The sequence below is a fragment of the Armigeres subalbatus genome, chromosome 2, assembly GCF_024139115.2.
Source record: "Armigeres subalbatus isolate Guangzhou_Male chromosome 2, GZ_Asu_2, whole genome shotgun sequence".
Lineage (NCBI taxonomy): Eukaryota > Metazoa > Arthropoda > Insecta > Diptera > Culicidae > Armigeres > Armigeres subalbatus.
The window spans coordinates 13,579,241-13,596,843 of record NC_085140.1 but is presented as its reverse complement, the minus strand read 5'-3'; the positions used below and the strand labels follow the sequence as shown (position 1 = coordinate 13,596,843).

At 37.8% G+C, this 17,603-nt stretch overlaps 1 protein-coding gene across 3 annotated transcripts in view; it reads left to right on the top strand.

The window, feature by feature from the left end:
• Positions 1-17,603, top strand: part of LOC134217799 (uncharacterized) — a 394,237-nt gene that overhangs the window by 265,911 nt on the left and 110,723 nt on the right. For all 3 annotated transcript variants that reach the window (XM_062696616.1, XM_062696617.1, XM_062696615.1), the window contains exon 4: positions 10,243-10,368. The gene's annotated coding sequence lies outside the window, so the exon portion shown is untranslated. The remainder of the gene's footprint in view (positions 1-10,242; positions 10,369-17,603) is intronic.

Here is a 17,603-nt window from a genome sequence, read left to right as displayed (position 1 = left end):
AAGTAAATTTTCTTCATCGCATCATAGAAACATGTTACCATTGAAGTGATTTTTAATTAATAATTTAAGTTCACCATTAAATATTAATTTAGACTAGAACTCAACTTTGTTTCGTTTTACGCACTGATAAAATCATTTATGCGGTCTAGTTAATACTGAATTTATAATTCTCGAGGCACCTAATTGATAACGTTTAATATAGGGAAGTACAATAGAATGAAACAAAGCGACACCATACCACACCCAATTAAATAATTAATCAATTCAAATATAAGCGTTGATTGATGATTGCCTTATTTCAACAACCAACCAATGGTAGACCACTTTTGCAAATTGAAAATTATTTTCTGATTTTGGATTCATGTTTGAATATTGAATAAAAATTCGCTAAATTATGTTACCGCAAGCAATTTGAAACAATCAAGGTTTATGCTCGCGGCTTTATTGCACGGCACTGCCTAATTGAGATAGCGTTCTGTTTATGAATGCGACCGAACCTCATTCGCTCAACTCATAAGAGTTTCGTCCCTACTAACTGTAATGTCATGCTGTGTATCAACGTCGCAAAATTTCGAAGAAACTTATCTCACGCAGCGTTTCACACAAATAATTGCATCACCGACCTGCGTCTTCTTTGACGGTGTCGATGCGGACCGACCTGTCACGTATCGGAGGCCCTTTTTCGGTTACATGACCCAATAATTTTTAATAAACTTCATACACACACAAAAGATGGCTAAAAAAGAAAACCAAGGGGAAGATGGTATGAAATGTGTTTCTGAAGATGAATTTGAAACAAAAATCAAATGCTATGAAGGAATTTATAAATTTAAGGGTAAAGTTTCTCAATTTATTTTTATCAATGTAGCTTGACGAGAATGTTTTATACCATGTCCCCCTTCACAAGGCGCTTCTTTTGTCACCGAAAGCGAAATTGAACAACGACGGACGGTCGGAAAGAAAATCACGACATCCAAATAATGGCAAGACCGGTAGGCAAGATCAATCCCGTAATAAATTTGCATTCAATGCAAAAGACTTTTTTTTATCGCAAATTGTGGCCACCGCACAAAGGGAGCTTATATGTGGCGCGAGAAAGGGACAGACACGTAGCCAACCCACCACACAGGGGACGGTTCTTCATAAACTTGCATGATTTATGGGTGTACTGTACTTATTGCGTGGATGCCAGCAGCCACCGCCGCCGCCGCAGTCGTTGGATCGTCCGCATCGATCGTACCGAAAAGAGTGATGATGTCGTTGCGTCTCGTAAAATATGCCAAATTGACCGGCCTTTCGGGGCAGTCGTTTCGGAACTAAATAATGGTGAAAGTGTCAACTGACAGAGAGTTTTATTTTCTTTTTTTGCAATTGAAATCAGGCGATATATTATACAATTGATGGGAAAGGAGATTAAAATATGATAATGAGAGGTGATAAATAAAAATATTTAATTTTAACTTTTTTTGTTAACAGCAATGCGTCACCTGGTTTACTTTCAAGAGTAATGGCTTTCTAAATTTTTGAATATAGAGATAATTTAATTATGTAAAAAGTATGTATGTAAAAAGCATCATGCTGTTTTTCTGGCTCTTCTAATAATTCTAGCAACAGCCAACCAAAGATGGCATCCGGTCAGCAATGATATGCCTTGGAAAATCGTCATTTATTTCTTTTCATTACCTATTTTCAAACTTCAGTTTTGTCTTCCTATTAATAATTAATTGCATATTATTCGGCAACTCGGCCGTACGAAAACTATTTTTATCCTATTAATATTTTTTTATGATTTTGATCGCTGAATTTTAGCACAGAAAGGACCAAAGTGTCCAGATTTTTCTTGAGCCAATCCGGGACACTATATGCATTATACACACTTAATTTTTTTACCGGGAATCTTTACGTAGGGGAAAATACCTATTCTTGGCAGTCTAAGACATTCGCCAAATTGAATGATAAAAATAATTAATAATTACACTAAAACACAGGTATAGTTCAACTGGTATACATTCGTATGCTCTTCCTTTGATGATTGGTGTTCACTTAATATAATATCTTTTACCACAAACTTAGTAAATTTAATATAAAGTAACAGGTCGACGTTTCTTCTATTGGCATAGCAATTTCTATTATCAGCAATGATTTTGCTCCCTTCAGCAACTAGACATGGAAGTAGAAAACTAGTAATGTATTGGTGCCAGATGCTGGTTGTTTATATCCTCTAGTAGTAAAATTCATTCATAATAATCGACCGCACGCTCATCTCGCTTCACTCAATTTTGGAAGAAATTTTATTAATTATCAAAACTGGCTAACTGACAAAACATGAATTTTAGCCTTGGCATCAATTTTATGTCACGTGGAAGATATGCAAAAACATTTAAACACATTGTAAAACAAATTTTACCCCTTATGCGGCCAACAAAAAAACAGACGTGAATGGCAGATAGGGTACCCGTGTACCCAGATATTGACAATTTCATAACTTTTACCATTTTTAACCTATTTGAATAATGTTGGCCATTTTGGAGAAGGGAACTTACATACTTTTCGTCCGCTGCCAAGATTTACATCTTTTGTCTTTTGTAATGCCTTAGAGTCTTCACGCGTAAGCAAAAGTCTATCAACCAGTTTCAAATATACAACTTGCTCTTTACGGTCCTTAGATTTGAAGGTCCTTACATGATATGTTTGTTTCATCAAAATAATCATGGCGGTTGTGTACAACGACGTAAACCATGTAAAACCAAATCTATACACATAAGATTAAGCTGGAGCCACCTCATTCGTACACTACGTTTCACAGTTGAATAATTGATAATACCCTAAAAGTAGGCAATTATTTATGGTTGAAATGCGCTATGTAAGAACGGGAATGGTTATGATTTTTTTGATAAACTTGGAAAATATTAAAGTTGCAAAAGGAAAACGGTTCTGTCAGCCACATAAGGCTTAAAATACTACGGTGTGACAATCACTTTTGATATAATTCATGGTCTGAGTAAAAATCTGAATAGAAGCATTTGTATTCTAACACTTTTTTAAAATAAATGCCAACGCCGGATATTTTGTTTGTAGTTTGCTAAAATCAAATCACATGGAATTGTGCGTGGTATTTTTTTAGCGTGTGTTTGATATGCTCACAAACACATTCTCTCGCTTTATTCCGAAGTGCGCTGCTGCCAAAGAAAAAGAACAGTCCCAATTTTATTTAGTGAAACATAGGGCAAATATTGGATAAATTTGCTATTTGTGGTGATAATCAAGTGGTAATAAAGTGTAAAAAGTAGTTAACGTACCTAATTTGTCGTATCATACACGATAAAGAGAAGAAACAGGCGATCCAAAAAAGTAAGTAACATTTTGCTTTCCGTCTGCTGCTTTCTTGGGCGATGCAATAATGGCAAGGATTTCGTAGGTGCAAATTTGTTTCGGTGATTAATTCGTCAAATCTTGCTACTTTTACACAAACAACTTATTCAAATGAAAGCCTAGACTTGAAATTGTGTGATTGAATCAAATTTATGTTCATAAATAGTGTATGTTTGCTGGAAAACGCAAATATTGTTGAGGGTGCCAACAAATGTCGCACCCTGCCAAAGCCGTATTCTACCCTAAATCGATCTCTATAAACTATTTGCTCGATCGGCAAATTGTTCAATCTTTTCCCTTAAAAATGGTTCGTCTGTTAAAGATTTGAAAAAATCTGAAAACATCGAAAAATAAAGTCGACCGAACAAGATACAAAATAAACTACGGACTTTCAAAAAGCAGAAGAAGAAAAAAAAGAAGTCAATAACATTCCGCATATGTTAGAACCTGAGCCCATAAGTTATACGATAAACTTTTTTGTGGAAGATCGTTATGCAAGGCCCTCTTTAGTCGTGCGGTAAGAGGCGCGGCTACAAAACACGACTATTCTGAGGGTGGTTCGATTCCCGGTGCCGGGCTAAGCAATTTTCGGATTGGGAATTGACTCGATTTCCCTAGACATAAAAGTATCATCGTGTCATGATATACGAATGCAAAATGGTAACTTGGCTTAGAAACCTCGCAGTTGATAACTGTGGAAGTGCTTAATGAACACTAAGTTGCGAGGCGGCTCTGTCCCCCAGTGTGGGGATGTAATGCCAATAAGAAGAAGAATTATGAGTTGAGAGTTCGATTTCCGCTGTAGCAGTGGAAAGTCGTCTATAAACGAAACATTCTTCATTGGTTTAGTGAATGTTGTCGGTTGTCCATTGTCTTATCCAAGTGTCCAAATGAACGACCGTCGTTGGTTGACGGTGAAATTTCGCATGTTTCAAGTATTTTCTTGATTATGAAAATTTTTAGATCTTTGCAGATTTAAGAATACACAGATGTTACACATTTTCTGATGTCTTATTTTTTTCTAGATTCTGAAGGTGGCCTAAATTTCTCAGAATACCATTAGACATTTGTAGTTTTGTACCTAGATCATGAAAATCATAAATTACCACATTCCTCCTTTTAGTTCATTTCGGAGATTTCTGCGTTATCCAAAGGCTGAAAAACAACTCAACTTTTGTTGATTAAAAAAGCCTGGGGATCTTTAATAGTTAAGATAGCCTGGTCATCTGGTCTTTAAAATTATAGACATTACAAAAATTACAAAAATTACAGAAATTATTTAAAAACTCTAAACATTCAAACTTTGTTCTCCAAGTTCAGTAAAAACCCTCTAGATTACTTAAGTCAGTGATCCCCAAAGTACGGCCCTCAAAGCCTTTTGCTGCGGCCCGCGAAGGATTCCAGAATAAACACTACATGTGGCCAGTTGATACGCATTAGGTGTCACGAAATGCTTTTCATCATGCCCAGCATTGGCGTAACTAAGGAGGGGCCTGGCCCTCCCCAGAGCCACTTATGCCCCCCTCCCAGAAAATTTGAAAAGTGAATTCTAAAATGGTCAATTTTTATGTATCACAAAAATATTTCCTCATTCCTCATTGTATTTTTTCTATGGTCAATTGTTCGGCAAAGTATCGAATTTGTCATTGCAAAATGTCAAGTCCAAGTCATATAAAATTTTCAGATTGTCAATGCCAATCACTTTTGTTGACATTAAGTGTTAGCAAAGCGTGATAATATTCTGGTTTATTAATTGTGCCACGTTCAAAACCCAGATTGTTTGAAGAACTATACATTCCTTTTCTGTCTGGTTCTGTCCAATGCGATTAGATTTAAACGAAGCTGGAACGAACATGTTTTGACCAGAACCAAATATTTTTTTTTTTTTTGGGATTTCGACTGGATTCGTTGCTAATAATTACGATTTTCGGCTTTCAGTCACATGAAAATGTTGATGATTAATCTCGAGCCCTGATGACAATCTAAACCACCGGATCAAAATTGGCAACGATTTGAAACTATCAACATTTTCATGTGACTGTAAGCCGAAAATCATAATTAATAATAATAATAAATAATAAATAATCGTAACTGTCTACATATTCTTGGCCCCCATGATTGTATGCTTGTATGCTAATCAATGAGAGTTCAAACAATAATTCTTTCGAAAATCTTTCCAAAATAGCGATTAAAACCCATTGGATATCATTTAAGTATGTAGCAAAACAGTTGATCAAATTATTATAAAGATTTTTAGTACAATGTTCTTACAAGTCCAGATGATATGTTATCGTTATTCACCAAACTCGGCCTTTTAACTTAACAGATATATCTGTTTCAGTCTTACTGTTTAGATCGAAAAACGTAGATCTGAACAAATACAATGTTGTGGAATAAGGAAAAAAAGTTCTTTTATGAACTAGTTTAATGATGAACTTATAAATAATGAAAATAGAATGGTTCCAAGATTTGTTTATTTTAGGGTCCTTCCGAATTCTCACTAACTATGCATAATTACAGAAATTTCGAACCCTGATGAAAACTTACAAGAATTTTTCACAGAATATTGTAGTTCCTATTAAAAACCGAAGTGAGCTCGGATCTCAATCCTCTCAATGGGTCTTAATGTTTTTTTTAATGCTTAAAATATTTCCAAAAAAAAAAATAAAACATAGAAAAGATTGACAAAAGTCTCGCAGAATCTCAAAAAATAGTGCAAATATTATAATATTTCAACTAGTTTATTTATTTGGTAGGCTCAGTCGGGTATGACATTTTGCGGAGCCCCAATTATTTAGTATGAAATTATTAGGATTAAAAACTCATTCAACTGTCACAATAGTAGAGATTGCATTTAAATTTTCTTTTCATGGACCCTACAATACGCCATGTCATTTTCGTTTCTACGTTTTTTAAGTGAGGTTCAAAATTCAGCAGAGCAAAGACATAAAAAACTTCAGTAGCCCATGCGTGCAGTGCTCTATATCGCCTTAGAAAATCATCTCTCACCAACTGGGTCCAATGTTACTTTAATAATACAATGCTCTTAAATGAGAAATAATTCAATGCAAGTTAGGATTTGGCAAAACTCAAATTGGTTTACTTTTAACTCCAGAAAATAAGCTGAATATCAACGTACTTTACGCTACCTAGAATATTTAACAAAGTCAAGATTTTGTCCATGTTCCGATTAGTTGATGAATGAAAGGTTTCAGTAAATTTCAATTGATCGAAAATCTGGAACACGGTAAATAGTGCGGAATTCAGATTTATTCAATTTCTATAAATGGCTGGCAAGTTCACCTGGCTCCGAAAACATGTTTGACGTTATTTGACACGACAAGTTACGATCAGTGGAGTCTCGAAATCTCACTTTTTATCTATTCAATGACAAAGAATTGAAAGATTTCAATAGGAAATAAAATTATCAGAGTCAAATCATAGCTAATCAAAATCTCTTTATTCCATACATTCACGCGCACAAATTATGCATATTGAAAGTCCTTGCACAGATAGAATGAGGTTGAGGAATCGTTACTTATATTTATTGAACGGCTACTCAGTCTTACAATTTTTACAACGAATTTATAATTTACCCGACGTTTCGACACGAGGATTGTGTCTTTATCAAGGGGAATATATTTTTGTTTTTCTCCTTGAAAAAAAAAACACAATCCCCGTGTCGAAACGTCGGGTAAATTATAAACTCGTTGTAAAAATTGTAAGACTGAGTAGCCGTTCAATAAATATAATTAAAACGTACAGTCGATCCATAATCAGGAATCGTAACTGTTTTGTAGAGAACAATAATCCTTCAACAAAAACTGAAAATATTAGAATTGGATGACATTATGATCATTGGGAGAAATAGCTTAATATATGTTCTGCAAGCTATACTGCAAACATGTTGTTGTCAGCTTCAGCAGTTCAAAATTGTTCTTGTTTCTTGTTCTTGTTCTAAGTTCTTCCTTTTTCTTCTGAATAGTTCGGTCTTTTACAGATTTTCTAAATATTCCATTACCTAATGATTCCATAGATTTCCCAAACGTTATGGATTTATCATGGAATGCGGGACGTTTTCCGGGACACCTGGCAATGCGATACAGGTAGGCTGAATCCGGGACTGTCCAGCACAATCCGGTCTGGTCACTTTAGGCTACACCAAAGTCGTGGAGACTCAAGATTTGAAAAATACATAATTTCAAGATTGACGGAGTAGCGATTTAGATTATTTCAGCTGCATGATCATAATCTATGTTTTCAAGTGGAGTCAGCAAAAATTTCACAGCCTTGCAAGGCTTTTCTTGTAAACAGGGCTGGTAGCGATGAATGCCACTCAAAATAGTGACTTTAGTGACCAACGATGACGAAAAAGTGACCAAATAGTGACTTTCAATTGCATAAAAAGTGACCAAATAGTGACTTATGTATGAAGTATTAAACCGGGAATAGAGCTACAAGTTGCATTAACATTATTATGGTATAATTCGTAGATTGCAAACTAGTGTTTTACTTTTGAAATCCTTTTCTAAAATGCTATCAGAAATCCAGAAAAGGCAAAACCAACAAAAGCATGAAGATTACTACTACTGGCCACGCCCATCTTCACCGTAAGGAGGGAGAGAATGAAAGCAAGAAGCCAGTGACTGCGACACATTCATAAGTACCACGAAGTTGGATATCGAGAAGGTATCTACCCGGCGTCACAGGAACGGGTAGTGAACTACAAGTTGTTACACAACATTTCTCGCTTAACTTTTCTAAAGGACCTAAGTAACATTTTTTTCATGATTTAATTTGATTATTGCAATCAACAGACCAATATGAAAGCTTTTGATTGCAGTACTCAAATTGAATTATGAAAAAATTGTTACTTAGGTCCTTTTGAAAAGTTAAGTTTTGTTGTTTAATATGAGCTCGATCCGTCCAGTGGAGAAGGATGCTCCATTCAGCGTAGGTTCATCGAAGAGCTGTAGTCCATCAAGTATCAAGTAAGTATGAGCTCGATGTTTTCTGTATAACCACTTTTTCGTCATCGTTGGTCACTAAAGCAAAATAATGATATAAACAAAATCTAATTGATTCCTAGACGGTGAACTATCTGGACTCACAAAGCTTTTAAATATTTGGTAGGATCATTTGTTTGAAAAATATAAAGAAATTAAAATAATAAAGAAGTTTTAAAAATTCGAGTCTACCTGTTATTAAACTTTGGTTCAATAACAAATTTAAATCAAGTTGATCGCGCAAGTAGTAGGGAAAAAGGTTCGATCATTCCGTACGGCAGTAATAACATAATAATTATCACATCTTTATTGATTTGTGAACAGTGAACAATTGGTACATACGTCTGACTTATCCTACGTTGTGCTTATAACTACAGACAAAAGATAAAACTGGTGGCAATGAAAGAGATCAGTGAAAGGGCCCAAAGCCGATAGCACTACAGTTGCAGATTCGATATACGTTCGAACACAAGTTTTTGAGATTTAGAACTCGACGTGGCATTCTGAGGAAAATTTTGAAAGTCCTATAAAAACATTGTCTCTAATTAGAAATCCAGAAATCGTAATGCTCTATAATTTTTAAATAGCAGACTTTAGTATTAAAGTTAATAAAAAATGGGTGTCTAAATAATCTTTTAAATCTAATTAGTTTGATGTTTTATTTTGGATTTAAAAAAAACGTCCAATTAATTCATCATTATTCAAGCATTTTTTCCTTTGCCTCCGGAGAGTATAACCGTTCACCAACAGAAATGGTTCTAGTTCCAATACTCCTATATTCTGTTCTCTATATTGAGGTCAACCTTTCTCATTTTAACAAATTCCATTCGTGAAGAAAAAGATAATAGTCGACATGAACCGGAAATAACCTCACGATTTTCTCAACACATTTGGAACTGCTTCACTCTAATAAAGTTTAAAAAAAAACTTGGAACTGCTTTTGAGCATATTTCTCAAATTTTATATATTGCTACCAAATTCACATTTGATTTGGTTGATAATAATAATACAAATGATTTTTTTTAAATTAACGATTTTTTTAAAAAGGCAATGCAAAAAAAGTGGCTTTAGTGACCATTTTTCGAAAAATAATGACTTTAGTGACTTTTGGATGCAAATAGTGACTTTAGTGTGATTAGTGACTAGACTCAAAATAGTGACCTAGTCACTAAAAAGTGACTCGCTACCAGGCCTGTGTAAAGCTATGTTGAGTCTTTTCAAATTATCAGCGTTGCTCAATTTCAGTTCTTGTTTTATTTCTCGAATTGAAAAAAAATTACCACTCCCTAACGTTTCAAGAAAATGAAGGTAGTTTCTTAATATTGCGATGTTATATTAAGGGGTCGTTCAAAAATGATGTCACAGATTTTAGGGGGGGTCTAAGATTTTGTGACAGTACATATACTAGGTATACAAAAAAGCGTGACAGAGAGGGGAGGGGGGTCTAGAAATCTCAAAAAGTAGTGGACGTCATATTTAAACCGCCCCTTACCTTGAAAGCATGCGAAATGAAAAAAAAAAACTTCAACATATCAAGAACTGACAGGACTTAAATTCAATTCGGCTAGACAATTTGGCACAAGAACTCAGCAATCGACTGTTATCAGAATTTGGAATTTGGTAATTTAACAACATTTGCATACTGATTCACCTACGTTTTTATAAAGTACAATTTAACTTGCCCCTTTTCATTTCTCTTTTTGCATTAATAGTATTTATTTCAATTTTATTTGTCTTACTGTTGTTCCTATAAAGAAATCTACATTGACACTAAAGTTCTAAAGTTTTCTTCATTTCTGCTATTTCCAAATTAAGAGCTGTCGAACCAAACACTAATCCTATTCTTTTTTGTCTTTTATTGCAGGGCAATATTGGAAACCTAGTGCCAAGCAGTAATGAAACTGCCATCAACAACTTACTTTACGAGCAGAATGCAAATACTATTCGTGGGTTATCTGAACGTCAAAAACTACAAACAGTGATAATATCGGTAAGTAATGACGCACTGACTCAAACTCTCATTTTCTTACTTTTACTTCTGTCCTACTGCATCCCTTTGGGCCATCACCGAAAAGAAGAAAAAAATTCCCACACATAATCACCCCGAAAGATAAACATCAAATTATAATTTCTCTTCCATTATCACTCCAAGTTCGAACTCCGAAAAAAAAACTTCTGCTGCCGATCCGTTGCACCAAGTAGGGTGGTTCAAGAGAAGAACAATTAAAACTAACAAACTGATTATAACTCTGCTCTTAATTTATGTGACATATTACGTAGAATTTACAACCATTACTCGGGTCATCAATATCTATGAAATTAAAATTTATTGAACACCCTAAAAACCGCACCGAGGCACGCGTAACCTCGCGACCCACAATTGCGCGGTCGCCGGTGCGCGGTAGAAGACAAACCGAACGAAAGCCAAAGCAGAAAAAACCGAAAAATCCACAACATAAACGTTTCGCCGCAAATTCACGGTCCTCTTCTGCTCACTCCAAAACTGTTTTCGCGGATCAAGGCGGGGGCATCAATTTGCTGTAAACCGACGCACACGTGTACCTATTGGGTATCTTCCACAGTCCTTTCCTCGCCTCATCGGCAACCCAAAGACGAATGTTCAGTCAAAGAGGTTCAAAAGGAAGTAGCTCTTCTGCTAATTTGTTACTCTTACCGAACGTAAAGGGCCCAAAGCAAACGGGCGTTTTGTGACTTTTATTTATGCTTTTCGTAGGAAAGAGGTGAGCTTCCCATTACTATAGCGACATACAGCACCTACCTATGACGAGGAGAAAGGAAACTCAAATTATCGCACAAGGCCACCTTACTTCGATGTTGCTATTTTACCTACTCATATGGCCCATCCAGTCAGTGATGTGGAATAAGCGTGAGAAAATCGGCGGAGCACGTTTATCGCCCTCCAGGCTCCGCTATGATCCATGCGTTCATAACTGTCGATAGCACGGCAGAACCATCCCACATGGTTTGACTGACTGGCGTGAGCATTGACGTGAGCGATTATTGGAAATTTGGGTTGATAGCTTATGTGGGAAAAGATTGTAAACTGTAAGCACTAGCCAGGCGAAGGGAGAAAATGTGTGTTCGATGGCACGGTACCTTTGCGACATCAGAAAGACGACATCGGCACTTGGAGCACAGAACTGAATTATAGATAATGATTGGGCTAATTTGTTCAATTCACATGGATTTGTGCTGTGCACTGATTGGTAAATTTCACTTTTATGGTTATTGTTACTTTTTAGTGTTGATTAGATTCAAGGAGTCGTAAAATTTCATTCGCTTCTCAATGCAAAGTTATGATTGGTATGAACACTGAACTGGTATATCCCGTTGGGAATAAGTGCATTATACATCATGAACGTTAGTCACATATTATTTCAATTTTAGTATCATAATTAATAATGCTTAACTAAAACGCAGTGACATGCATCGTCCTCCATTTTAGCGATAAAACTACTGTAGTCTAAACTGTAGTTCAGAATATACTCAAATATCCTACAAGCCACATACCTCCCTGTATACCTGGTTGGGTACATCGTTGGTACGTCTATGCCTGGCGTATTGTGAAGTACAATAATCATCGGTCTTGGGCGATGTTCCTCCAGTTTCCCCGAACGTTTATGGTCCGATTCGACCACGTACAGTCAACGTTGAATGTTGCTTTCGCCTCCGATATTCGCACTAAGTGATCCTCGCACCAGAGTCTGTCGTATTTTATACGATTCACAATATTTTTTTGTACATTTGATACAGCTCATGATTCATGCGTCTGTGCCACATACCATTTTCAAGTTCTCCTCCGAGCATATGCGACCGTGTGATGATAGTTCTGTTTCTCTCCACACCAGATTTCCTAATCGCGTCCTCAAGTGTAATATTGAACAATAAATTTTAAAGTGCACAACTTTTCAGATGCATTAACAAATATTGACACTTGAGAGGGATTTCTGCAAACCCTGGATGCTTCACAAATTTCAGGAACATAAAATTTAAAAATAAGAAATTTTGAAGTGATTAGGAGCCCGGCGGCAATACAACTGTCATAAAAAGCTCGTATGGCGTCTGAATAGAAGTCTAACAACGTTAGCAGGATTCAACAACCTGTTGTAGACTCACCAATACCTTATAGTAAGCATTGCATTCTTTTCCTTCAAAACAACCCGTTTGGCTAAAAGACTTCGGCATGATTTTTGTAGAAAATTCGGTTGACCAGTCCTAGCAGCAAAGCAGTACTGGAGGCGGACATTTGTCTAAAATTGTGTCATGGTCTCCTACTTCTTCTTGACCTGTCCAGCGTTAAATTCTGGTGCAGGGTTGCTGGTTTTTTAATAGACACTTATGAAAAATGCTGTTTCAACTGTATTTCTAGTATAACTTCTGCTATTTTCATCATATGAAAAAAAAATTAAAGCATAACTGCCGTAATCGGGAAAAGTGACGTAACAGCCATTTTACAACATGCATGTTTTCCATTTTTCTGTTAAAGAGCTCGATGAGTAGCACTCGTTAACACCATTTTTGGAAAATGGCGTATACGTCACTTTTTCAGATTACGGCAGATAAGGAAAAAAGACATAAACTGATTCCCAAGGCATAAACTGATTCATATTTGTGAAACAAATCGAAAAATTGAAATTTTTTCTGATGTTGTCACATTTCCTATTGCACCGAGTCCCTGTCGTTGAAGCACTCCACATCTTCCTCCTAAGTATGTCTATCGGCATCATCACAGCAATGACGCACACCGCCCCATAAGATATGGTGCGGTATGCGCTTGCAAACGGCAGACACATCAGCCAGTGTACCCTGATTAATTTCTTAACATTGCACCCGGCCTCTAATGCTTTGGACCATGCTGGTACGCCGTATCGGATAATAGACAATGCTACACCCGCTATAAGCCTACGCACCTGACTTTGCACCGCCGATCCTTTGGACATCATTCGCGATAAAGATTTTATTGCCAATGAAGCCCTTTGGCATACATAATCGACGTGGCTCGTAAAATTGAGCTTATCGTCGATAATCACGCCCAGATGCTTCAATGACCTCACGGAGTTAACTGTGCAGGTCCCTACGTTTATCCTCGCTTGTTGCAACCCATGGTGGTGTATGCACCACAACAACCTCAGTCTTGTGATGTGCTAACGCCAACCTGCTTGAGTTGAGCCATTTTTTGACTCTGCTCAACTTCGTCGAGAGTGTCGCCTGTGACCTCTAGCATTACATCATCCGGTACCTCGTTCACTGACTCGTACGATATGGCGGGGCAGTCTGATGAGTTTTGCTTCGGGAACAAACTTTCTACGATCCTGGCTAACATCTCAGGGGATTTCTCAGAAGGTGTGCTGTTGGTCCTAGCCATCACTATCCTGTATGCATCCCCCCATGGAGTATTATTGGCCATCCTACACAGCTCTTCAAATCAGGCTCTCTTACTACATTTGATTTCGAAGTTCAGAGCTCTGCTCGCTGTTTGGAACACCCGGCGTCTTTCTGGCCTGTCCGTTTCGGTTCTAGCACGTCGCAACCTTCTTTTAGCTCTAAGACCCAGTGGCGTAGCCACGGGGGTGGTTTTGGGCATAAACCCCCCCCCCCCAAAGACAACATTTTTAGAAAAAAAAAAAAATTGAAAAAAAATTGTTCAGCGTATACGTATACGTCACTTTGTCAGATTACGGCAGTCTAGCAGGCGGTCGGGACGGCCAAGTGTAAACTCGTGAAATCCGTGGAGTCGAGGTCTACCCAGACTGAGGCCCAAGGATTCGCGGACTCGGGCAAGGTCGAATCGACCGAGGGCGCGCCAGCGAAGACGGTGGTGCCAAAGTCTACCCAGACTGAGGGTCAAGTATTTGCGGGCACGTCGGGGGTGACTGCTCCAACGGAGCAGACACAAAAACGGGGGAGACAGTCTCCAGGGGATGAGCTCCCTGGGGGCCGCTCCAAAACGCGGAGGGTTACTACCCCGAACAAGGGTAGTGGGGCTGGGAAGCTGTACCCCGGCCAGATACCTTCAAAACCGGGGGGGAAGGACCTGGAAAGGTCCGTCCACCCAGGAAAGACGGTGCTAAGGGGTTACGGCAGACTGAGAACTCTCAGCCGTACCAGACCAGGGAAATAGAGGGGGCTGACGCCTCCTGGATCCAGGTCAAGAACAAGAGGAAATCGAAGACGTCAAGGGCCGAAAAGAAGGCCCAGGTGAATGAGGGTAGCAAGAAGTCTAGGGTAGGCGCCAATCGCTCCAGGGGCGATGCCCTAGTCATCAAGATGGACGAGGCTAAGTACTCGGACGTCTTGAAGGCGATGAGGAGTGACGTCAAGCTCGGTGAACTCGGCGCCGACGTACGTCGAATAAGACGTACCCGGATGGGCGAGATGATCCTCGAGCTGAAGCGGGGCGTCTCGCAAAAGGGCGCCGCCTACAAGAAGTTGGCGGAGGAAGTCCTTGGCGAGACGGTCAAGGTGAGGGCACTCACGACGGAGGTGAATCTAAGGGTTAAAGACCTGGACGAGATCACCGAAGTCGAAGAGCTCGTCACGGCACTGCGGCGACAGTGTGAAGTGAGTGACAGACAGCAAGGCAATATCAGTCTTATTCTCGTGTACCGACAGTTGTAGCAGCGCAGAAGTGAGACGTGCATAGTAAGAAGTGAGAAATGAGAAACGAGAAGCGAGAAGTTAGAAATTCAAAATGTGCAGTTAGTAGTAAGAAGTGAAAAGTGAAAATGAAAAGTGAAAAGTGAGATGGGCGAATTGAGAAGATATAAACGAATAGTGAGAAGTGGGAAGTAAAAAGTTAAATAAAGCAAGTGAGTAGTGGGATGTGAGAAATTTTAAGTGCGAAGTAGTAGTGAGAAGTGAAAAGTTAGAAGTTAGGAGTGAAAAGCGACAAGTGAAAAATGAGATATAAGAATTTATAAGTGAGATAAAGTGAAAAACGAGAAGTGTGAAGTGAGAAATGAATAGTGAGAAGTGAGAAGTGAGTAGTAGGAAGAGGAAGGTGAGAAGCGAGAAGTGCGAAGATTAAAGTAAGAAGTAAGTAGTGAGAAGTGAGAAATGAGAAGTGAGAAATGATTTGGGAGAGAAAAGAAGTGAAATATGAAAATGTAGGGAAAAACGAGAAGTAAGAAACGAGATTCTTTGGCTTTCTTTTTCTTCTTCCATCTTCGGTCATTTTACTGTCCTTTTTCTTTCTGTCTTATTCTCTCCGCTCACTTCTCACTACTCAACATATCGCTTCTCTCTTCACAATTATCATCTCTCACTACTCACCCCTTGATTTGCTTTTTCTCACTACTCACATCTTACTTCTCACTTCGCAACTATCATTTTCATCACTCACTTTTCACTTTCCACTACTCGCATGTAGCTTCAAACAATTCACTAGAGAAGATCCATTAATTACGTAACGCAAAAATTGGCCAATTTCGATCTCCCCTCCATCCTATGTATGCTTACCAGATGGTATCCTTTGGGAGGACATATCCTCTTATTTCAGACAATACCCTCCAGTCCTTTCTAACCAAGAATGTCCTCCTTTTGACATCACACATTTATTATAGGGTAAATCACTACTTGGGCCTATGGACCCCATTCCCGGCTCACTGCACAGAAAGCTAATGATTTATACTGTTTAGTAGCCGTAGGTTTATGATTGATAATTTTAAAAAAGTCTCCTATTTATCTCGCACAATACTCAATATTTTTCAACCATTTATTTCACTCCTAATCGATCCAATTATAGAAAATAAAAATGTAGATTTCAAACTTTTGCTCTTCGTTGCAAAACCACTGAGCCGGAGTGATTCTTTCCACTTTTACAAAACGGTATCATCAAATAAACACCTACCTGAAAATCGTCACAGTGCTCGATACAACCATTGCTTCAGGTTGTTTATCACCACACAATAATGCTAAACTCACGCACTTCAATCTTCTGTAATTGTTCGTATCACTAGATATTATATAAACATATAGGAATACATTTAAAAATGTATCCTCAAACCGAACAAAAAATCACCTCGGCCCAAGAACTTCTAGCTGTACAGTGTTGCCAAAAGGCCATAAGTCTTGTTTTAGTATGAAGATAATCCTTCATCGTTAATAGGAAAACTGTCTAATACGTTGACGCTATCATGTTATGTAGATTTCTGTCGATTTCAAAAGGTGGAAAAGATATTGTTTTTATGTGTGTGGAAGAAATTTGGATGAGTAAATATATCTTCTCAACCAAATAAAAATGATTATGAATAATACCATCTGGCATCTTGTTGTCGTGGAACGTGCATATTTTTGTTTACGTCGCATTTTCGTCGCAGGAGATTTGGGGTATGCCGGATAAGCAATCGCCTATGACTGAAATGAGTGCTGCACCATGTTAATTTAAATCAAATAATAGTAGTTTGTGCAACTAGTTGCAAAAAGATGATTTTTTCAGCACGAGTTGTACGTTTATCCAACGAGGCTTGCCGAGTTGGATTAATACTACGAGTGCTGAAAAAATCGAGTTTTGCAACGAGTTGCACACGCTATTTTTTGCAATGACGAAAAATGGGCTTAAATATGATAAATTTGTACCAAAATGGTACAATTTTATTCACTTAACATGACCAATATTGCCAAAAAATCATGTTGCTGCAGAAAACAAACAGATTCCATGTTATCGCGCCCAATTGTGTGCTCGACAGACCATAAGGCGATAGATAAACCAGTCTTTGGAGAATTTGATGTCATGTCCATCAAATTATTTCATTTATTACATGACACAGAGAATACACTATTTAAACACTCATCCCAAGTCAATTTAGCTAAATGTAATCATGTAACTATCGTTCTAATGCTGGTTTTCCATTATAGCACCCAAATGAGTGCTTTAATGGATTTTATGCAACCCATTTGAGTTGCATAATGTTCATTAAAGCACCCATGTCATTGGTATGGAAAAGTAGGCCGTTTTATCACTCAAACGCCAACTGTAAACCAGGTATTATGATCAGGAATTGCAAAAAAGCTTTTTCAAGCGGTGTTTAGCAAGAATAACTATTTTTGAAGCAGAGGTGAACCCCATCGCAATATTACACGGCCCACAAAATTCAGAAAAGTTGCCCCTAGTCATAAATATCAATTAAATAATGCAGTCGTGCGCATGTTAGGCCGGGAATGGGGTGAGAAACCCTATTACACAAACAGCAGCCGCAAAAAAAC